General features: G+C 47.7%; 1 pseudogene; it reads left to right on the top strand.

Moving 5' to 3' along the window:
* The first annotated feature begins 371 nt into the window (after positions 1–371).
* On the top strand, positions 372–1,322 carry LOC112301053 (alpha-1,4-N-acetylglucosaminyltransferase pseudogene; annotated as a pseudogene).
* The last annotated feature ends 12,515 nt before the right edge of the window (positions 1,323–13,837 follow it).

Raw genomic sequence — 13,837 nt, 5'->3', positions numbered from 1 at the left:
CTTTTCTCTGTCACTTTTTAGCATTTTTAGGACTTTAAAACATTTCTTCCTCCATGGTCTCATATTTGCAGACACTGTACAACACACTGAGATTGACTCATAGAGTTTATGGTGACATCCCTCCTGTGTTTCTACTTTACATTTCCACTGCTATAGATTTTTAAAAAACAATTTCATGAAATCCTTAAAATCCACTAATGTCTTCCCATGGAAGCTGATTGCTGTCAACTATTTACTAAAAGTCAACTTTTGGGGATGGAAGGAGTAAGTTTGGTACGTTCTCAGTATTGGGCTTTTGGCAAATAGAGCTTTGGGAGGCTGGCTCACTGGCCCCGCCCCAGCCCCCACTGGGCCCTGGCCTCCTACTGTGACCCCCACCCCCTTCCCTGCTGCTGGGGGCTGATGCACACCTGCTCCTGCAGATCAGCACCAGTGCAGAGAGAAACTGGCTGCAGGCCAGCTCACATGTGTCCCGCCTGGCCATCATCTGGAGGTGTAGGGGCATCTACATGGACATCGATGTCATATCTGTCAGGCCCATCTCTGAGAACGTTTTGGCTGCAGAGGCTTTCAGTATGCTAGTAACAGTGTGTTAGGATTCCTCCCCTGCCACACCTTCCTGTGGGACTGCATGGAGAACTTTGTTGAACACTACAACTCACACATTTGGGGCAACCAAGGACCCAAATTGATGAGGATGTTGAGACTGTGGTGCAAACTTGAAGACTTCCAGGGGATGAGTGACTTCAGGACTTCTAACTTATACTTTCTACACCCCCAAAGATTTCACCCCATCTCCTACCCACAGAGGAGGCGCTACTGTGAGGTCAGGGACAATGATCCAAGCTTCAAGAATCTCTGCTGCAAGCACTGTCCCAGCACCTACAGGGACCTGATTCAAGGCCCAGTGGGCTTGGTGACTAGAGAGTTGGGTCCAGGGAACAAATAAAGCCAAAGCTGGTTCATTGCTGCTACATCATGAAACTAAGCACTACCTGGAGAACCAGGCTTTCCCTTGATTGCCACTTTCCCCAGGGGTGTGGGGCCTTACCCACTCATCAGTTACAATTAGCTTCCTGTCTGAAATAGAGAAGTGCCAAAGACCTTTGGCCTGATTCTGGGTCAGGCACAGACCCTGATGCCTCCAAATCGTGTGTGTGCTATGCCAGAGGTGGAACCACAGAGGGTGACAGCTTCCTAGGGCAACACGATCAAGTCCTCTATCACTTCTTTGTCTCCTCTGGAATGCCTGGCACACAGCAGCACTCCAGAACTCTCCAGAGTAGGGTGTGGCCGGTCTGTATCAGCCAAGGTTGGAGTCTTTCCCTTTGGCCTCAGAGACAAGAAAAACTGGGGCACATGTCAAGTCCACTTTCTCACAACAGCCCTGCAAAAGAAGGCACCACACTTACACATGGGGAGATAGAGGCTGGTGAAGATGGCAAACACAAACAAGCACTCTCACAGCTATTTTCTGCACACTTCAGGAGTACCTTAGGAGGAGATCTGGGAAGCAAAGGCTCCCCTCAGATTTCACACTGGTCTGAACTTGGAGGACACTCTCTGACTGCGAGAGCCAGGGCTGAGCCTACACATGCTTTAGCTGAGTTAGTTCTCATAATGACCCTGCTCAGTAGAGTTCATTTTACCCACTTTGCAGGGAGGTTAAATGACTTTCCCAGGGTTACACAGCTTGGGAATATGGAATGTAAATGAATCTTTGACTCCAGAGATCCAGGCTCTTCCCTCCCCTGCAGTGATCAGGAGGAGTTCCTGGGGAGAAAAGTACACCCTGACCTGAAGAGGAGGAGGCACAAGATGCCCCATCAAGGCAGGTTCTCATAGGCCTTCCTACTTGGTCCTGGTCACTGTGCCAGCACATTTTTAAATAAACATTTTAAAAATTGTGATAAAAATGTACATACCATAACGGTTGCCATTTTAACCATTTTAAAGTGTGTATCCAGTGGCATTAAGCACATTCACATTATTGTGCAAACAATAGCACTATCCACCCCTAGAACTTTTCAATCATCCAAAGTGAAATTCTCTGCCATTAAACACTAACGCCCCACTCCCTGCCCACCCCCTCTCAGCCCTCGTAACCACTATTGTAGATTCCCGAATATCTCTGTGGACTTCACTATTTCAGGTATGATGTGTAGTGAAATCAGGTTATATTTGCCCTTTGGATCCTGGCTCACTTCCCTTAGCATAATGTTTTCAAGGTTCATGTAACATGCATCAGAATTCCATTCCTTTTTAAAACTAAATAATATTCTTTTGTATGTATGTACCACATTTTTTAATCCATTTGTAGGTCGATGGACACGGGTTGCTTTCACCTTTGGCTATTGTGAATAATGCTGTATACACTTGTATGTGCCAATACCAGTTTCTGCTTTCAGTGCTCTTCAATACACAGCCAGAAAGGGACCTGCTGGACCCTGTGCCAATTCTCTGTTTAATTTTTTGAGGAGTCGCCGTTCTCTTTTCCACAGCACCTGTACCATTTTCACACCCATCGGCAATGCACAGGCTTCCAATGTCTCTGCACCCTTCCCAACACGTGTTCCTATAGGATTTTACTTTATGCCCCAAGATACAGAGCTTGGCAGGCTGCTGCTCAGGTGAGAGAAAAGCCTTAAAGAAATTCCCGGAAATGGGAGTCTCAGTTAAGCCGGCTGGCTGTAGGACAGGATTATGGACTAATATTGGAGAGACAGAGCACTTTGGTCCTGGGCTTCACAGCTAGATGCACAGGATAGGCCAGCAGGTTTGGGGAGGAGGATAGCTGACATCTGATCAAGCCTGGGACTCGCCCAAAGGACTAGAGTGGGGCCAGATGAAAAATCAGGAAGGTCCCTTTGGTTTAGGTCTGGTGGCCTGGGCTGTCTGCCCAAGGGTCTACAGGTGCCCCAGCTTTGTGCCATTCACATGGATCCTGGATTTTCCTAAGGGATTAAACGTGGCATTCCCTCCTTTGCCCTCCTATCAGGTCTAAGAATATCTCATCCAAGAGGAATGAGGGGAGAGGCTCCACTTCTCCTCATAGTTGGTGGGGCACCTGCCCAGGCAGGGAGCAGGTGGCATTCCTGGGACACCCCAGGCCTCAAGCTACAGTTGGGGAGAAGTTCTCTTCTCTCTGTCCCACTGGTCGCAAGGAGGCGGCATAGGGATCTTTCACACCCTCGAGAGCACAAGCTTCCCAGGCTGGGGAAGCATCCCCACACAGAGCAGCCATGTGATTCCTGGCAGTGCCCTGAGTGGTTGGAGGCTATTGGGTGTTGCTGAGTAGGTGAGCACAGTTGAGTGAGCCCAGAGGTGGGGACCAGCTGAGCTGGGGAGCCAGTACTGTGGCAACTCTGCCCACTCTCTTGGCTCCGGGAACCCGTAAGTTAGCCAGGTAGCACAGGAAAACCGCCAGGAGATAGGCCCCAGGTGGGAAGCATCTGTGCAGTTCCAGTGATCTGTGCCTCGGGTGGCAAGAGGCTAAACATCACCTGTTGCAGACACCCTCACGGCACTAATAATTTATATTTAAAAAGCAGCCATATCTTCATTAAAAAATCACCTGTATGCCCAGCTTTGTAGAAGTTGGTGGGCAGGTTTGAGAAGAACTACAAAGCCCCTAGGAATTGTTTCCCAGTGGCATTGCTGCCTCCTGCGGTGGTGAACACCCTTCACTGGGAATATGCAAAGCAAGGGTTCCCTTCCTTGGCTGTGGATTGCCCCAGGTAGAAACAATCTCTTGAAAAAGGCTGACGGTTTGAAATGCTAGCATAAATCCCATTCTTTTGGGTCCTATTAATTCATGACATTGGTCTGGGATTGGGATGTTTCTTGGAACCCATGAAAACGTCGAGACATGGTTAACAAACTTCAGATTTTCTAATGACAGTCATTTCTGCCTGTGTTCCTGTTCCCAGATGTGGGAGAAGCAGTGCACTGCTAATTCCATGTGGAGAAACTAGGGGTTCCATCCCCTGCGCCTCAGGGAATGTGATTTCCAGGAAACCAAAGTCAAATGAGGTGTCTCATTTGACTTTGTGGGCTGGACTCAGCTGTGAAGTTGAGTCTGTGGAGATCCAGGGAGACTTGAAGGTCTCCAGCACTTACTGTATTGTGATTCTCTCTAAATGTTCAGTCCTCACAGTCTGGTGAAGAAGCCTCAGGTACTGTAATTTCCATAGCGAGAAATAATTTATGTATCATTCATCATCATCTGGATGTAGTTTGACATAGTCCAAAAGCTTCAGAGTCTAACAGAACTTGACTTGAAGCTTATTACTTAGTAGCTGAGTGATTTAAGGGAGTTCCCTTAGTTTTTGAGCCTGAGTTTAAACACTTTTCAGTTGAGGCGAATCACAGCTGCATACAAGGCTGTATGAGGGCTAGATAGTACTCTGAAAGGTTGGCACAGTGCCTGGCACATAGATAAGTAATAAATGGTGGCTGCTAACATCATCATAATCCTCAATCCCAACGGCTTTGCTCACCCTTTGATGTCAGAGAATTAGGACAACTGAGAATTGGACTCTAGGGATTTGAGTGGAAGACAAGAGTCATACTTTTGGTGCTTAGTAAAACCATATGAACTAGGACTACTAATTCAGAATCCTGTATACCAGGGCATGGGGCTGCCACCATCAGTTTCAGAGATTGCACTCAGAGTGTCAACGTGAGGGATTTAGGGCTGCTCGGGAGGCAAGCGACAACAGTGTACTCACATCTAGACAGTGAGTGCGGGTTTTGGGGCTTCTCACCGGTGAGTCTGAGCCCACGCACAAGGCCTCCTGAGCTTTCATTAGTGGTCAGTAGGATTAAGCTATGGACACAGATGGTCAACAAATCAATCACTTTACGAAGTGTGAATAGCCTTTGACTCTGAAGAGCCCAAATTAAGGATTCCTAACTCCATTCTTATCCTTTCTCCTAATTCATGCTGGTCCATAGCCTCACTTCTCCAAGACTCCAAGAATATAGAATTTTGAGGCAGATAATTTAAGATTTTGACAACTTTGTTTTAGTTTAATAGCCATCTGGGCTGCAGGTAATATTGCAGGGGCTGGAGTCCAAGAGATGTGAATAAGACAAGATGTCAGTCCTTGTGGATCCCGTATCTTGAGGAGATGGAAGCTGGGTGGGGGGAGAAATGAGGCAGAAACATCTTCTAGGGCCCCTCTTGGTTCTTCCACAACACCCTGTCCTAGCTCTTACCCCCACACCACTCTGTACAATAATTTCTGTGTAGATTTCCCTCTTCCTGGAGAACAAACTCTGGAGCCAGACACCATCACTTACTAGTGGTATGACTGTGGGAAAGTCATTTGCCTTCTTTGTCTACCTCTCAGTTTCTTCATCAGTGTCCTCAGTTGTGAGAATTCAATGGGATGATACCGGTGAAGCTTTATGTCTGTGTGGAGCACACAGTCTAGGCCTGCTAACTATTTCTGCAAACAATGGCTGGGCCTGTTGCCGAAGTCCCCATTAATCCTCAGTATGAATCAAGGTAACTGGCAAATTGTCAGGGTTCAGGAATCTTTTGTCGACGGGATGAGTGAGGGACCCTGCACAGCCACATCAGCACAGGCCAAGATGTGATGAGCGCAACCCCCAGAGAGCATGCTCTGTGCTCTGGGCGCCTGGGGGAGGGACAGGAATTACTGAGTGTGGGCCTGGAAAGGATTTATGATGGCAATGACATGTGAGCAAGGCCTTGAAGCGTGCACTCACCTTCAGTGTGGGCAGAAGGATGTGGAGAAGTCCAGCTACATCAAGAGGCAGCATGGCAGAGTGACCAGGACCTCAGAGTCTGTAACCAGACTGCCTGGGTTTAGGTCCTGCCTTCTGCCCCTGTGACTAGCTTCTTCCTTCTGTGTGGCTTAGACAATAATCTCCCACTTCCATGAATGTTGGGAAATGACACGATATTCTCTGTAAAGCACTTAAATCAGTGCCCGTGAGGAACCCATAAAATCCATTCCCATGTGGATGCGGCTCAGTGGTGGATGCCTCTTTTAAACAGGGCATGCACTCCCGTTTTGCCACAGTGCCTAGCACTCCCTCTCCAAACACTCCCTACTGCAGTGATTCCGAATTAATAAGCCTGGAGAACTGTACTTCTCACCAGGTCCCAGTTGAATCTGGTGCTTAATTGTACCTTGGACATCAAAATGGAGCATCAGTTGCCGTTTATCATCAAATTTGTGCTGCGGTTTCTCTTACCTGGTGTGTTTCCTCCGTTTAATGCAACCTTCCTGGGCCTGGTAGAATTTGGATTTGCAATTTGTGGTATAATCAGTATTGGAAGGTTTGTTCTAATGGTCCCAAGAGACAGGTTGACCAGCAAGAAAGAGATTTGGGAGTGTCTGAGTACTTCGAGCAGGCCTATGGTAGCTGAAGCTGTGGGTAGTGTGAGCTCATCCCCAGAGAGACAGTGTGAGGAGAGATGGGTGTGGGTGAAGCAGAATATGACAGGGACATTGGGACACTCAGTCTTAAAGGAGGAGTGAAAGGGTAGTAACTGTTTAGGAAAGAGGCTGGAAGGAGCAAGTTGGGGGGAACAGCTGAGAGACCTGATGAGGGATCATTCTAGGCCTCATTGTTAGAGAGAGAACTGTGAGCAAACATCTGAAGGATAAAGCTTTATTAGGTGAATAGTGAGTTCTCAGGCGAGTTTCCCGATCTGAAGGATAGAAACCAGGTGTCCTGTTACCCTGCCTGGGCCACAGCATGAGCATGCTTGGTAACCTGCTATTGCTCCAAGGTGCAGCTTGTTGTGACAGTTGTGTCAGGTTCTGCTGACATTGTGGTAGCTTGGAGCTGAACATGGAATCATCTTGCCCACTTCTGTTATGCTCTCTTGCCTTGCCTTGCCTTGTCTTGCCTTGCCTTTTATTTCCTTTTTTCTGTTTCAAATAATATGACACATTAATTAGAAATGTGCTGGTCTTCTCGTCATGGAGAAGAGCATGGTAGAGGTACTTGTGGCTGAAGGGTTTTGCCTTTTGAGTGTGCCTTGGGGAAGAGTGTCTGAGAAAGAGGCATGGGAGCCAAGATGGAAAAGGTGGGTCAGTGGCATCCTGAGGGCCGTCTCCCAGGGGAGGATTGGCCCAAGAAGGCATGTTATAAATGCAGAGGAGTGAGTGAATGAATGAATGAGTTTGAGGGATAAGGATGATGATCTGAACAAAGCAAATTTTTAGAACAAATGGCTTCAAAAATCACGTTGGGTGTTGCAGAGGTCACAAGTGTTAGATGCAGATGCACCTCCAACTTTCTTCCATTCTGGTCATGCTACCTGGGACACACCTCTTACCTCTCCAGAAATCAATTTCTTTGTCTGTAAAACGGTCATAGCAAGAGCTGTTTGTAGTTTTGTATTCAAAGGTGGCATGCGGCACCAAGGCTGGGACTGGCTGCACTGCAGCTGGTGTTAGTACAGAGTGCATTCCCTTTGCCTGTCCTCCGTTCCCGCAGCACCCTGGGGGTCTGGAGGGCAGGGCTCCAACCCCCTTTTTTCTAAAAGAAGACAGAGGCTTAGACACGTCAGGACTTTCCCTGGAGGCCCTTGCCCTCTTTGCAAACTCACCACTACCATCTCTTCAAGACCTTTCTCCTTCCTCAGTCACCTTTCTCTTCTCTTTCTATTGCATTTAAAAGTCTGACTCACATGATCTAGAAAGAACTTTAGTATAATCATAGGTACTACTTCTTGCCCCAAATTGAGTTCCTCAACAGCAGAAATTATATTTTTTCCTTAAAAATTATAAAAGGAATAGATGATGATGCATAGAACTTTAAATAGTATGGAGAGGTAGAAGATGGAAAACAATGGTCCCCTAATTTCCATTCTCATGCCCGGAGATAATGATTTGTCTGTTTTTCTAGAAATAGTCTGTGCTTTTGAAAAAATGTATCATATGGCATAAATTCATATATTTTATTCAATTTTATTATACATGAGGGCAAATAGGAACCATTCATATATATATAAACATCACTGGTCTATGTAAAGCCTGTCTATCTATGTATCTATTTATCTATCTACCTATTTACCCAACTCCTATCTATGAACCACCATTCTGTTCATTTGTTTATGTTTATTTCACATTTCTATTTCCCTCCTCACATTATTGTCATATGTATATCTACCCCAATATTTCTCTACATAATCATATATAGATTAATGAGATATACATATTTACTGTTATTAACTATAATCATACTAACATATCATTTAAACAGATTTGTATCCATGTATATCCACATATATATGCACACACATGTGTACATAATCCCATTATTCCCTATCAGTACAGGTAAAGCTGCATTATTCTCATCAGGAGATTCATAGTGTTTCATTGTATAGAGATACCATCTGTGTCCTCTATCGCACTTTGTACTTTGCTTTCTTATACTTCTTCTTATACTTTACTATTACAAACAACACTACAATGCCAACCTGGACACGAGCACCTTTGCACACATGTATGTGTTTATCTGTAAGAAAATGTTGAGTTAAAATCCCTGGTGCTCTTGCCAAATTACTTTTGAAAAAGAGGAACAATATGTTTACCTAGAAGGTAGAGATTAGGATCTGAGTCTTTGACAAAAAACTGGAACTCTTTTCAAGAAACCATTAGGCATGAGAAAAAGAGAGCATCCCAGATTGAGTTCAGTCTAAGTGTAGAAACACGGTCACTGCCTTAAGTCCCCCATCCTTACCAGCCCCGGCAGTGGTGGACACCATCTCACTTACAGCCCCCTAGACAGAACATACTCATGTCATCACACCTTACCGCCAGGGAAACTGGGAAGTGTAGCCTGGCCCTGTCCACTATGATCATGTAATTGGAGGAGAAGTGGGGAAGGGTGTGGGGGAGTGTGGTAGATCTTAGGTGATTCTGTCATCCATAGGAAGTTGTAGGACTTTATCATGAGGTCAGTGTAGGGTTGCATTGGACCAACTTCTACAATTGACAGTTTTCCCCAAAAAAGACCTCTGGCAGTGGGCTTGGGCATGGGGGATTCACTGAGGACCTACTAGGTGCCAGGCACTAGGCTGTGTGCTTCACTTGCCTGATTCCTAACCACAAATCTGCAAAGTGAGCCCCAGAAGTCCCAGTAGACCTAGAAGGCTAGAAGATGTAAAGGGACTTGCCCAAGGCTGAGGATCTGACTCCACAGCTGAGTGACTGTAGAATCCATGCCCTTGCTCTCCATGGCTCTGGCCATGTCAGTGCATAGCATGCATGCTGCAGCTATTGTTCAAATCCTTCCCCTCGCCTGTCTTAGGCTCTTGATGGCCAGGTGTCTGACACATGTAGTCCACACGTCTTGCCTAATTTGGACTCTCTTCTCATTTTTCAGATCCTATCTCAGCTCTTTCACTGACTATAGTGGCCTTGGTGCCAGTGAAGGAGCCCTATATCCCAGGGCTTCCCTGATCCTGCAGTTTCTTGTTACAGCTGTTGAGGGTTCCCATCATTCCATCTTTGGGGCCTACACAATCCCTCCCTTCAGGTTCCAGCCTCACAATAGGAGCATAGACTGGAGGCGCATGAGTGTCCTGGATGTGGGCCGTGTGACACGGGAAATGGATGTGGCCACCCTGCAGGAGAACCTCATTGGCATCACCTTCTGCACCTTGGACCGGGAGGTATGCAGCCACTGTTCGCAGCCTTTGGACCAGGCGCTGCTCAATGTGCTGCGCCTAGCGCAGCTCTCCATCCAGTACCTGCTGCACTGTCAGGACTTCCTGAATACCAGAGTTACCATGCTGGAGGTGCACCTTCAAGCCAGCCTGAGACAGCTGTCACAGAGTCAGCAGGAGCTGGACTGCCAGGCTGAGGAGCTCAGGGATTTGAGGAAGGAAATGAACAAGCAACGCAAGATGATCAAAGACTTGCAGCAGCTTCTGCAATGGTCAGTGGCCAGAGCTACTATATGGTGAGGAACGTCAACAGGCAAGGAGACTGGGAGGCCTGGGTGCCCAGCCACTGGTCCACCTGGGCAACACCTTGCCCTGGGTCCTGAGGCTGCTATGGGCGATAGCCATTGGTTAGGAGCCATTGGTTAGACGCTGCTCATGGCCAGAGGGCCTGAATGTCTCGTTAGGTTATGTCTACTATGTGTGTGTGTGTGTATATCATACATGTGTGGCAGATGTGTGTATGAAGGATGTGTGTGCATCAAGTGTGTGTTTATGGAGAGGTTGTGTCTAAAGCATGTTTGAATGTATGAAGGGTGTGTGTGTGTGTGCTTATGGAAGGTGTAAATATTTGTGTCTGATATGTGTATGTGAATATGTGGAGGGTCCATTTGTGCATGGTATGTGTGTGTAGTGTGTGGTATGTAATGTGTGCTGGGGAGTATGTGGGAGTGTACATATAAAGATATATTTATGGTTGTGTGAATGAGTCAGGGTGTACATATGTCTAAGGGTTTGTGTATTCGTGGTAGGTGTGAGGGTATATCTATGTGTGTGTACATGAGCCCCAGGTGTGTAGAGAAGTGTATCTTTCCCCAGCAGATCCCTTCCTGTGGCTTCAGGTCCAGGCCCTGGTTCTGATAACACCCTCCCCACAACTCCCTGGGGGCTGCGAACCCACAGTCACTGTCCAGTCATCTCTTCATGTAGACTGGCCCCTTGTAGTCCATCCACCCTGCCCCCCCTTTCCACTCTTTCTCTACTTGCCTCCCTTGTTGTTGAAGCTTTTCTGTTCTCCAAGCCACACTTCACTCAGTCACGTATACTACCCATTCCTCTACTGTTTTTTCCACTGTCACCCCCAAAACAGTAAGATCCTCAGTGCTGTGGCTGCTCAGGCCTCAGTCCAGAGGATTCTTCCTTATGTTACCCAGAACTCTTCTTAGTAAATGTTTCCGTTACAAATGGGGCCTCGTGTCATCCTGCCCCATTGATGAATGTCAGCAACTCAGGAGCTGGGATGTTTGAAGGTCAGACTCTGTATCTTCTGAAACCAATTCCTAGGAATTTTGCACGCACGTGTTTATCTACAAGCTACAGATTAGTCAGAGTCAGCCTTTACCGAAACAATGTCAAAAGAATGGTGGGGTAGGTTACAATATACCACCTTTGTATTTCACTGTGACAAAGGAGGAATAAAAAGCACTTTCTGGAAAGGGCTTGTGAGTAGACAGTTTCAAGACTGTCCACATCATGCCTCCTTCCTCCTAGGGAGCCACATCTCAGACTCAGTGCTCGTGTCCAGGTTGCCATTGTAGTGGTGTTTGTAATAGTAAAGTATAAGAAAGCAAAGTACAAAGGGCCCACATTGCAGGAGGTGCACCTAACTTGCCCGGTGTGATTTCCACCCAGTGTGGCACCAGTACTGACTATCCCACTCTGCTGTCATGGGCTTCTGACCTTCCAACCACTCTCCCTTTCTGAAGAGAAGGCATTCCTGCCTCCCACCAGGGGAACACAAAGCACGGTGCCATTCTGGTTACTGCCATTCAACCTTGGTGCCATCCATCTCACATACGGACATCATGTGATGTGTTGGGGTTTGGGCTGGTGAACTCTGAGCTCCATCCAGTTTCCAATAGGTGGTATGGAGAAAGAGGCTGTCCGTTTTTCATGGTGCTACACAGAACCACTGCTCACAGGAGAGCTCCCTGCTGCTTGTAACCTGCTGTGTTCTCTTTCTTTGAATACTCAGATTCGTCACGCAGGAAGGTGAAGGGTAAGTCTGCACGGGGTGGCTTCTCCCAGTCTCGGCTGCTGTCTTGGCCTTTTCTCTTTCCTGTCCCTCACCAGTCAGTCTCTAGGATGAGGCTGAGGGCATGCGGTGCCAAGCTCTCCAGCTGGGCAAAGGATGCTGAGAAGACCTTTGCTTTGGGACAGACAGGGCTCCAGCCAGGCATTTGTGCTGAGGGCGTTCCTTGCAGTGACTGGGTTTCTTGGGGGACCTTCTCGTCCCTGTAGAGGGATGGAGACATGGGGTAGGGGAAGATTCCTGGGGGCAGTGTTTCATGGGTAGGGTCCATGAACCGGCTCCTTCTAATTCACCTTGCCTGTGGTTTAGGCCATCGACCCTTACTTTGTTCCTGGTGAATAGCAACTTTACCCCAGATCTATGTGAATGTGGCCTGTTTGGAGTATCACTCACCTCTCTTGGGTACTCTGGTGTTCTGGTGTCTGTGCATGTGAGTGTGTGAGTGTGGAATGCACTGTAGGTACTGGCATCTAAAGCAGGCAGTAACGTACAGGGCACTGCTCTCACTTGGAGACCTTGGCCTCCGCTTTGAAACTGGCCCCTTGTACTCCATCCACCCTGCCTCCCCATTCCTATCTGCCTTTTCTTGAACACCCAAATGTCTCCTCCAATGCCCCGCCTTGAGGCTAGACATTTCCTTCCCAGCCTTGCAACCAGCCTAGAGAGGCACTATTCCTGTGGGTCTGAACTTCCCAGGGTTGGGGCTCAGGTGAGCGCTATGTGCTTTGTCAGCACTTAAGATTCATTGTCTCACTATCCTGTCCCCACGGTTTAATGTGGGGTGGGCATAGATATCTTCATGATCTAGAAGAAGACACTGAGAATTAGACAGTTTGGAGGCCTAGCCAGCCAGTGAGGGGGCAGTGCTGGCCTGTCTAGTCTGTACCTTCTGCCTTCATTTTCTTTGTTTGTGACCACTGCTCCTGCCTGCCCCTCTCTGGTGGAGAAATGACCAGTGGCCTTACTTGTCCTGACTGGCTCTGGCATGCGGTCCCACACATTCTCTCAGCCTGGGGTGGGGTCCAATTCACTAGAGCCACTTAATCTTCCTTCTCCGCAGGGGGCACTATGGGTCTGAAGGCTATGAACATGGAAATGCATTCTTCCAATCAAGGTGAGACCTCGTTTCCTTCCCTGGTGACCAACACTGAAACGGATTTGCTGATGGGGTGAAGGGAACTAGAGCCATGAAAGCCAGGACTGTACAGTAAGAAGGGGGTCCCCTTACTCCCAGGCTACAGGGATCCCCACTCCAAACTCTGTACGTAGTAGGGTTGGGGTGGGCTCTGAGAATCTGTATTTCCCGTAACTTAGCAGCTGGGGCCAGTGCTGTGGCTCACACTTTGTAAACCACTGCTCTTGAGCCGTGGGTTCTCAGGCCTGCTTGTTTCTTAGAAGATCCAGGGAGTTTCAAATATAAATATGAAGGGCAGGGGCCCTCCCCAGAGATTCTGAAGGAACTAGCTTGGCATGGGGCCCAGGTGGTTCAGACATACAGCCAGGGTTGATTACCATCTTCAATGTGAATGTTTGAGGGTCTTCTTGTGTGGCACCAGCACCCAGCACTGGCCTGTTCACACTCATGTGGCTTGTCAGTAAATGTCTTCTCAGTGAATCCAAGGGCTGGTCCAGTTCTAACTGCAGTGGCCCCCACACTGGGCAAAAAGAGCACTCAGGGAGGATTCGCAGAGTCAGCCTAGATGGCCCCTGCATAGCAGTTGCCCCATTTCATTGTAATTGCTAGTTTGGTTACCCTGTGGGTGGGTATTTCTTCAGCTGTGGTCTATGGCTCACCTCCACCAGAATCATCTGGGCAACATAAAATACAGATTCTAGAGCCCTTCCCCAGACTTATGGAATCAGCATCTCTGGAGGGAGGTGGGGGCAGGAAATGCATGTGCCTTTGAACCTCTTTGGATTTGGATGTTTACCACATCTGAATTGGAGGGAGAACATCTGACCTAGACAATAAATGTAAAGAGAGCAGGAACCTGTGTATCCTGTACACCATGTTATCCACGTAAAGAGATAAAATTTGATGCAGTGGGTTCAGGGTATCAGGAGGAGCTGGCTGTGGCTGTGCTGGCAGC

The sequence above is a fragment of the Desmodus rotundus genome, unplaced genomic scaffold, assembly GCF_022682495.2.
Source record: "Desmodus rotundus isolate HL8 unplaced genomic scaffold, HLdesRot8A.1 manual_scaffold_63, whole genome shotgun sequence".
NCBI lineage: Eukaryota > Metazoa > Chordata > Mammalia > Chiroptera > Phyllostomidae > Desmodus > Desmodus rotundus.
This window is presented reverse-complemented; position numbering and strand designations above follow the sequence as displayed.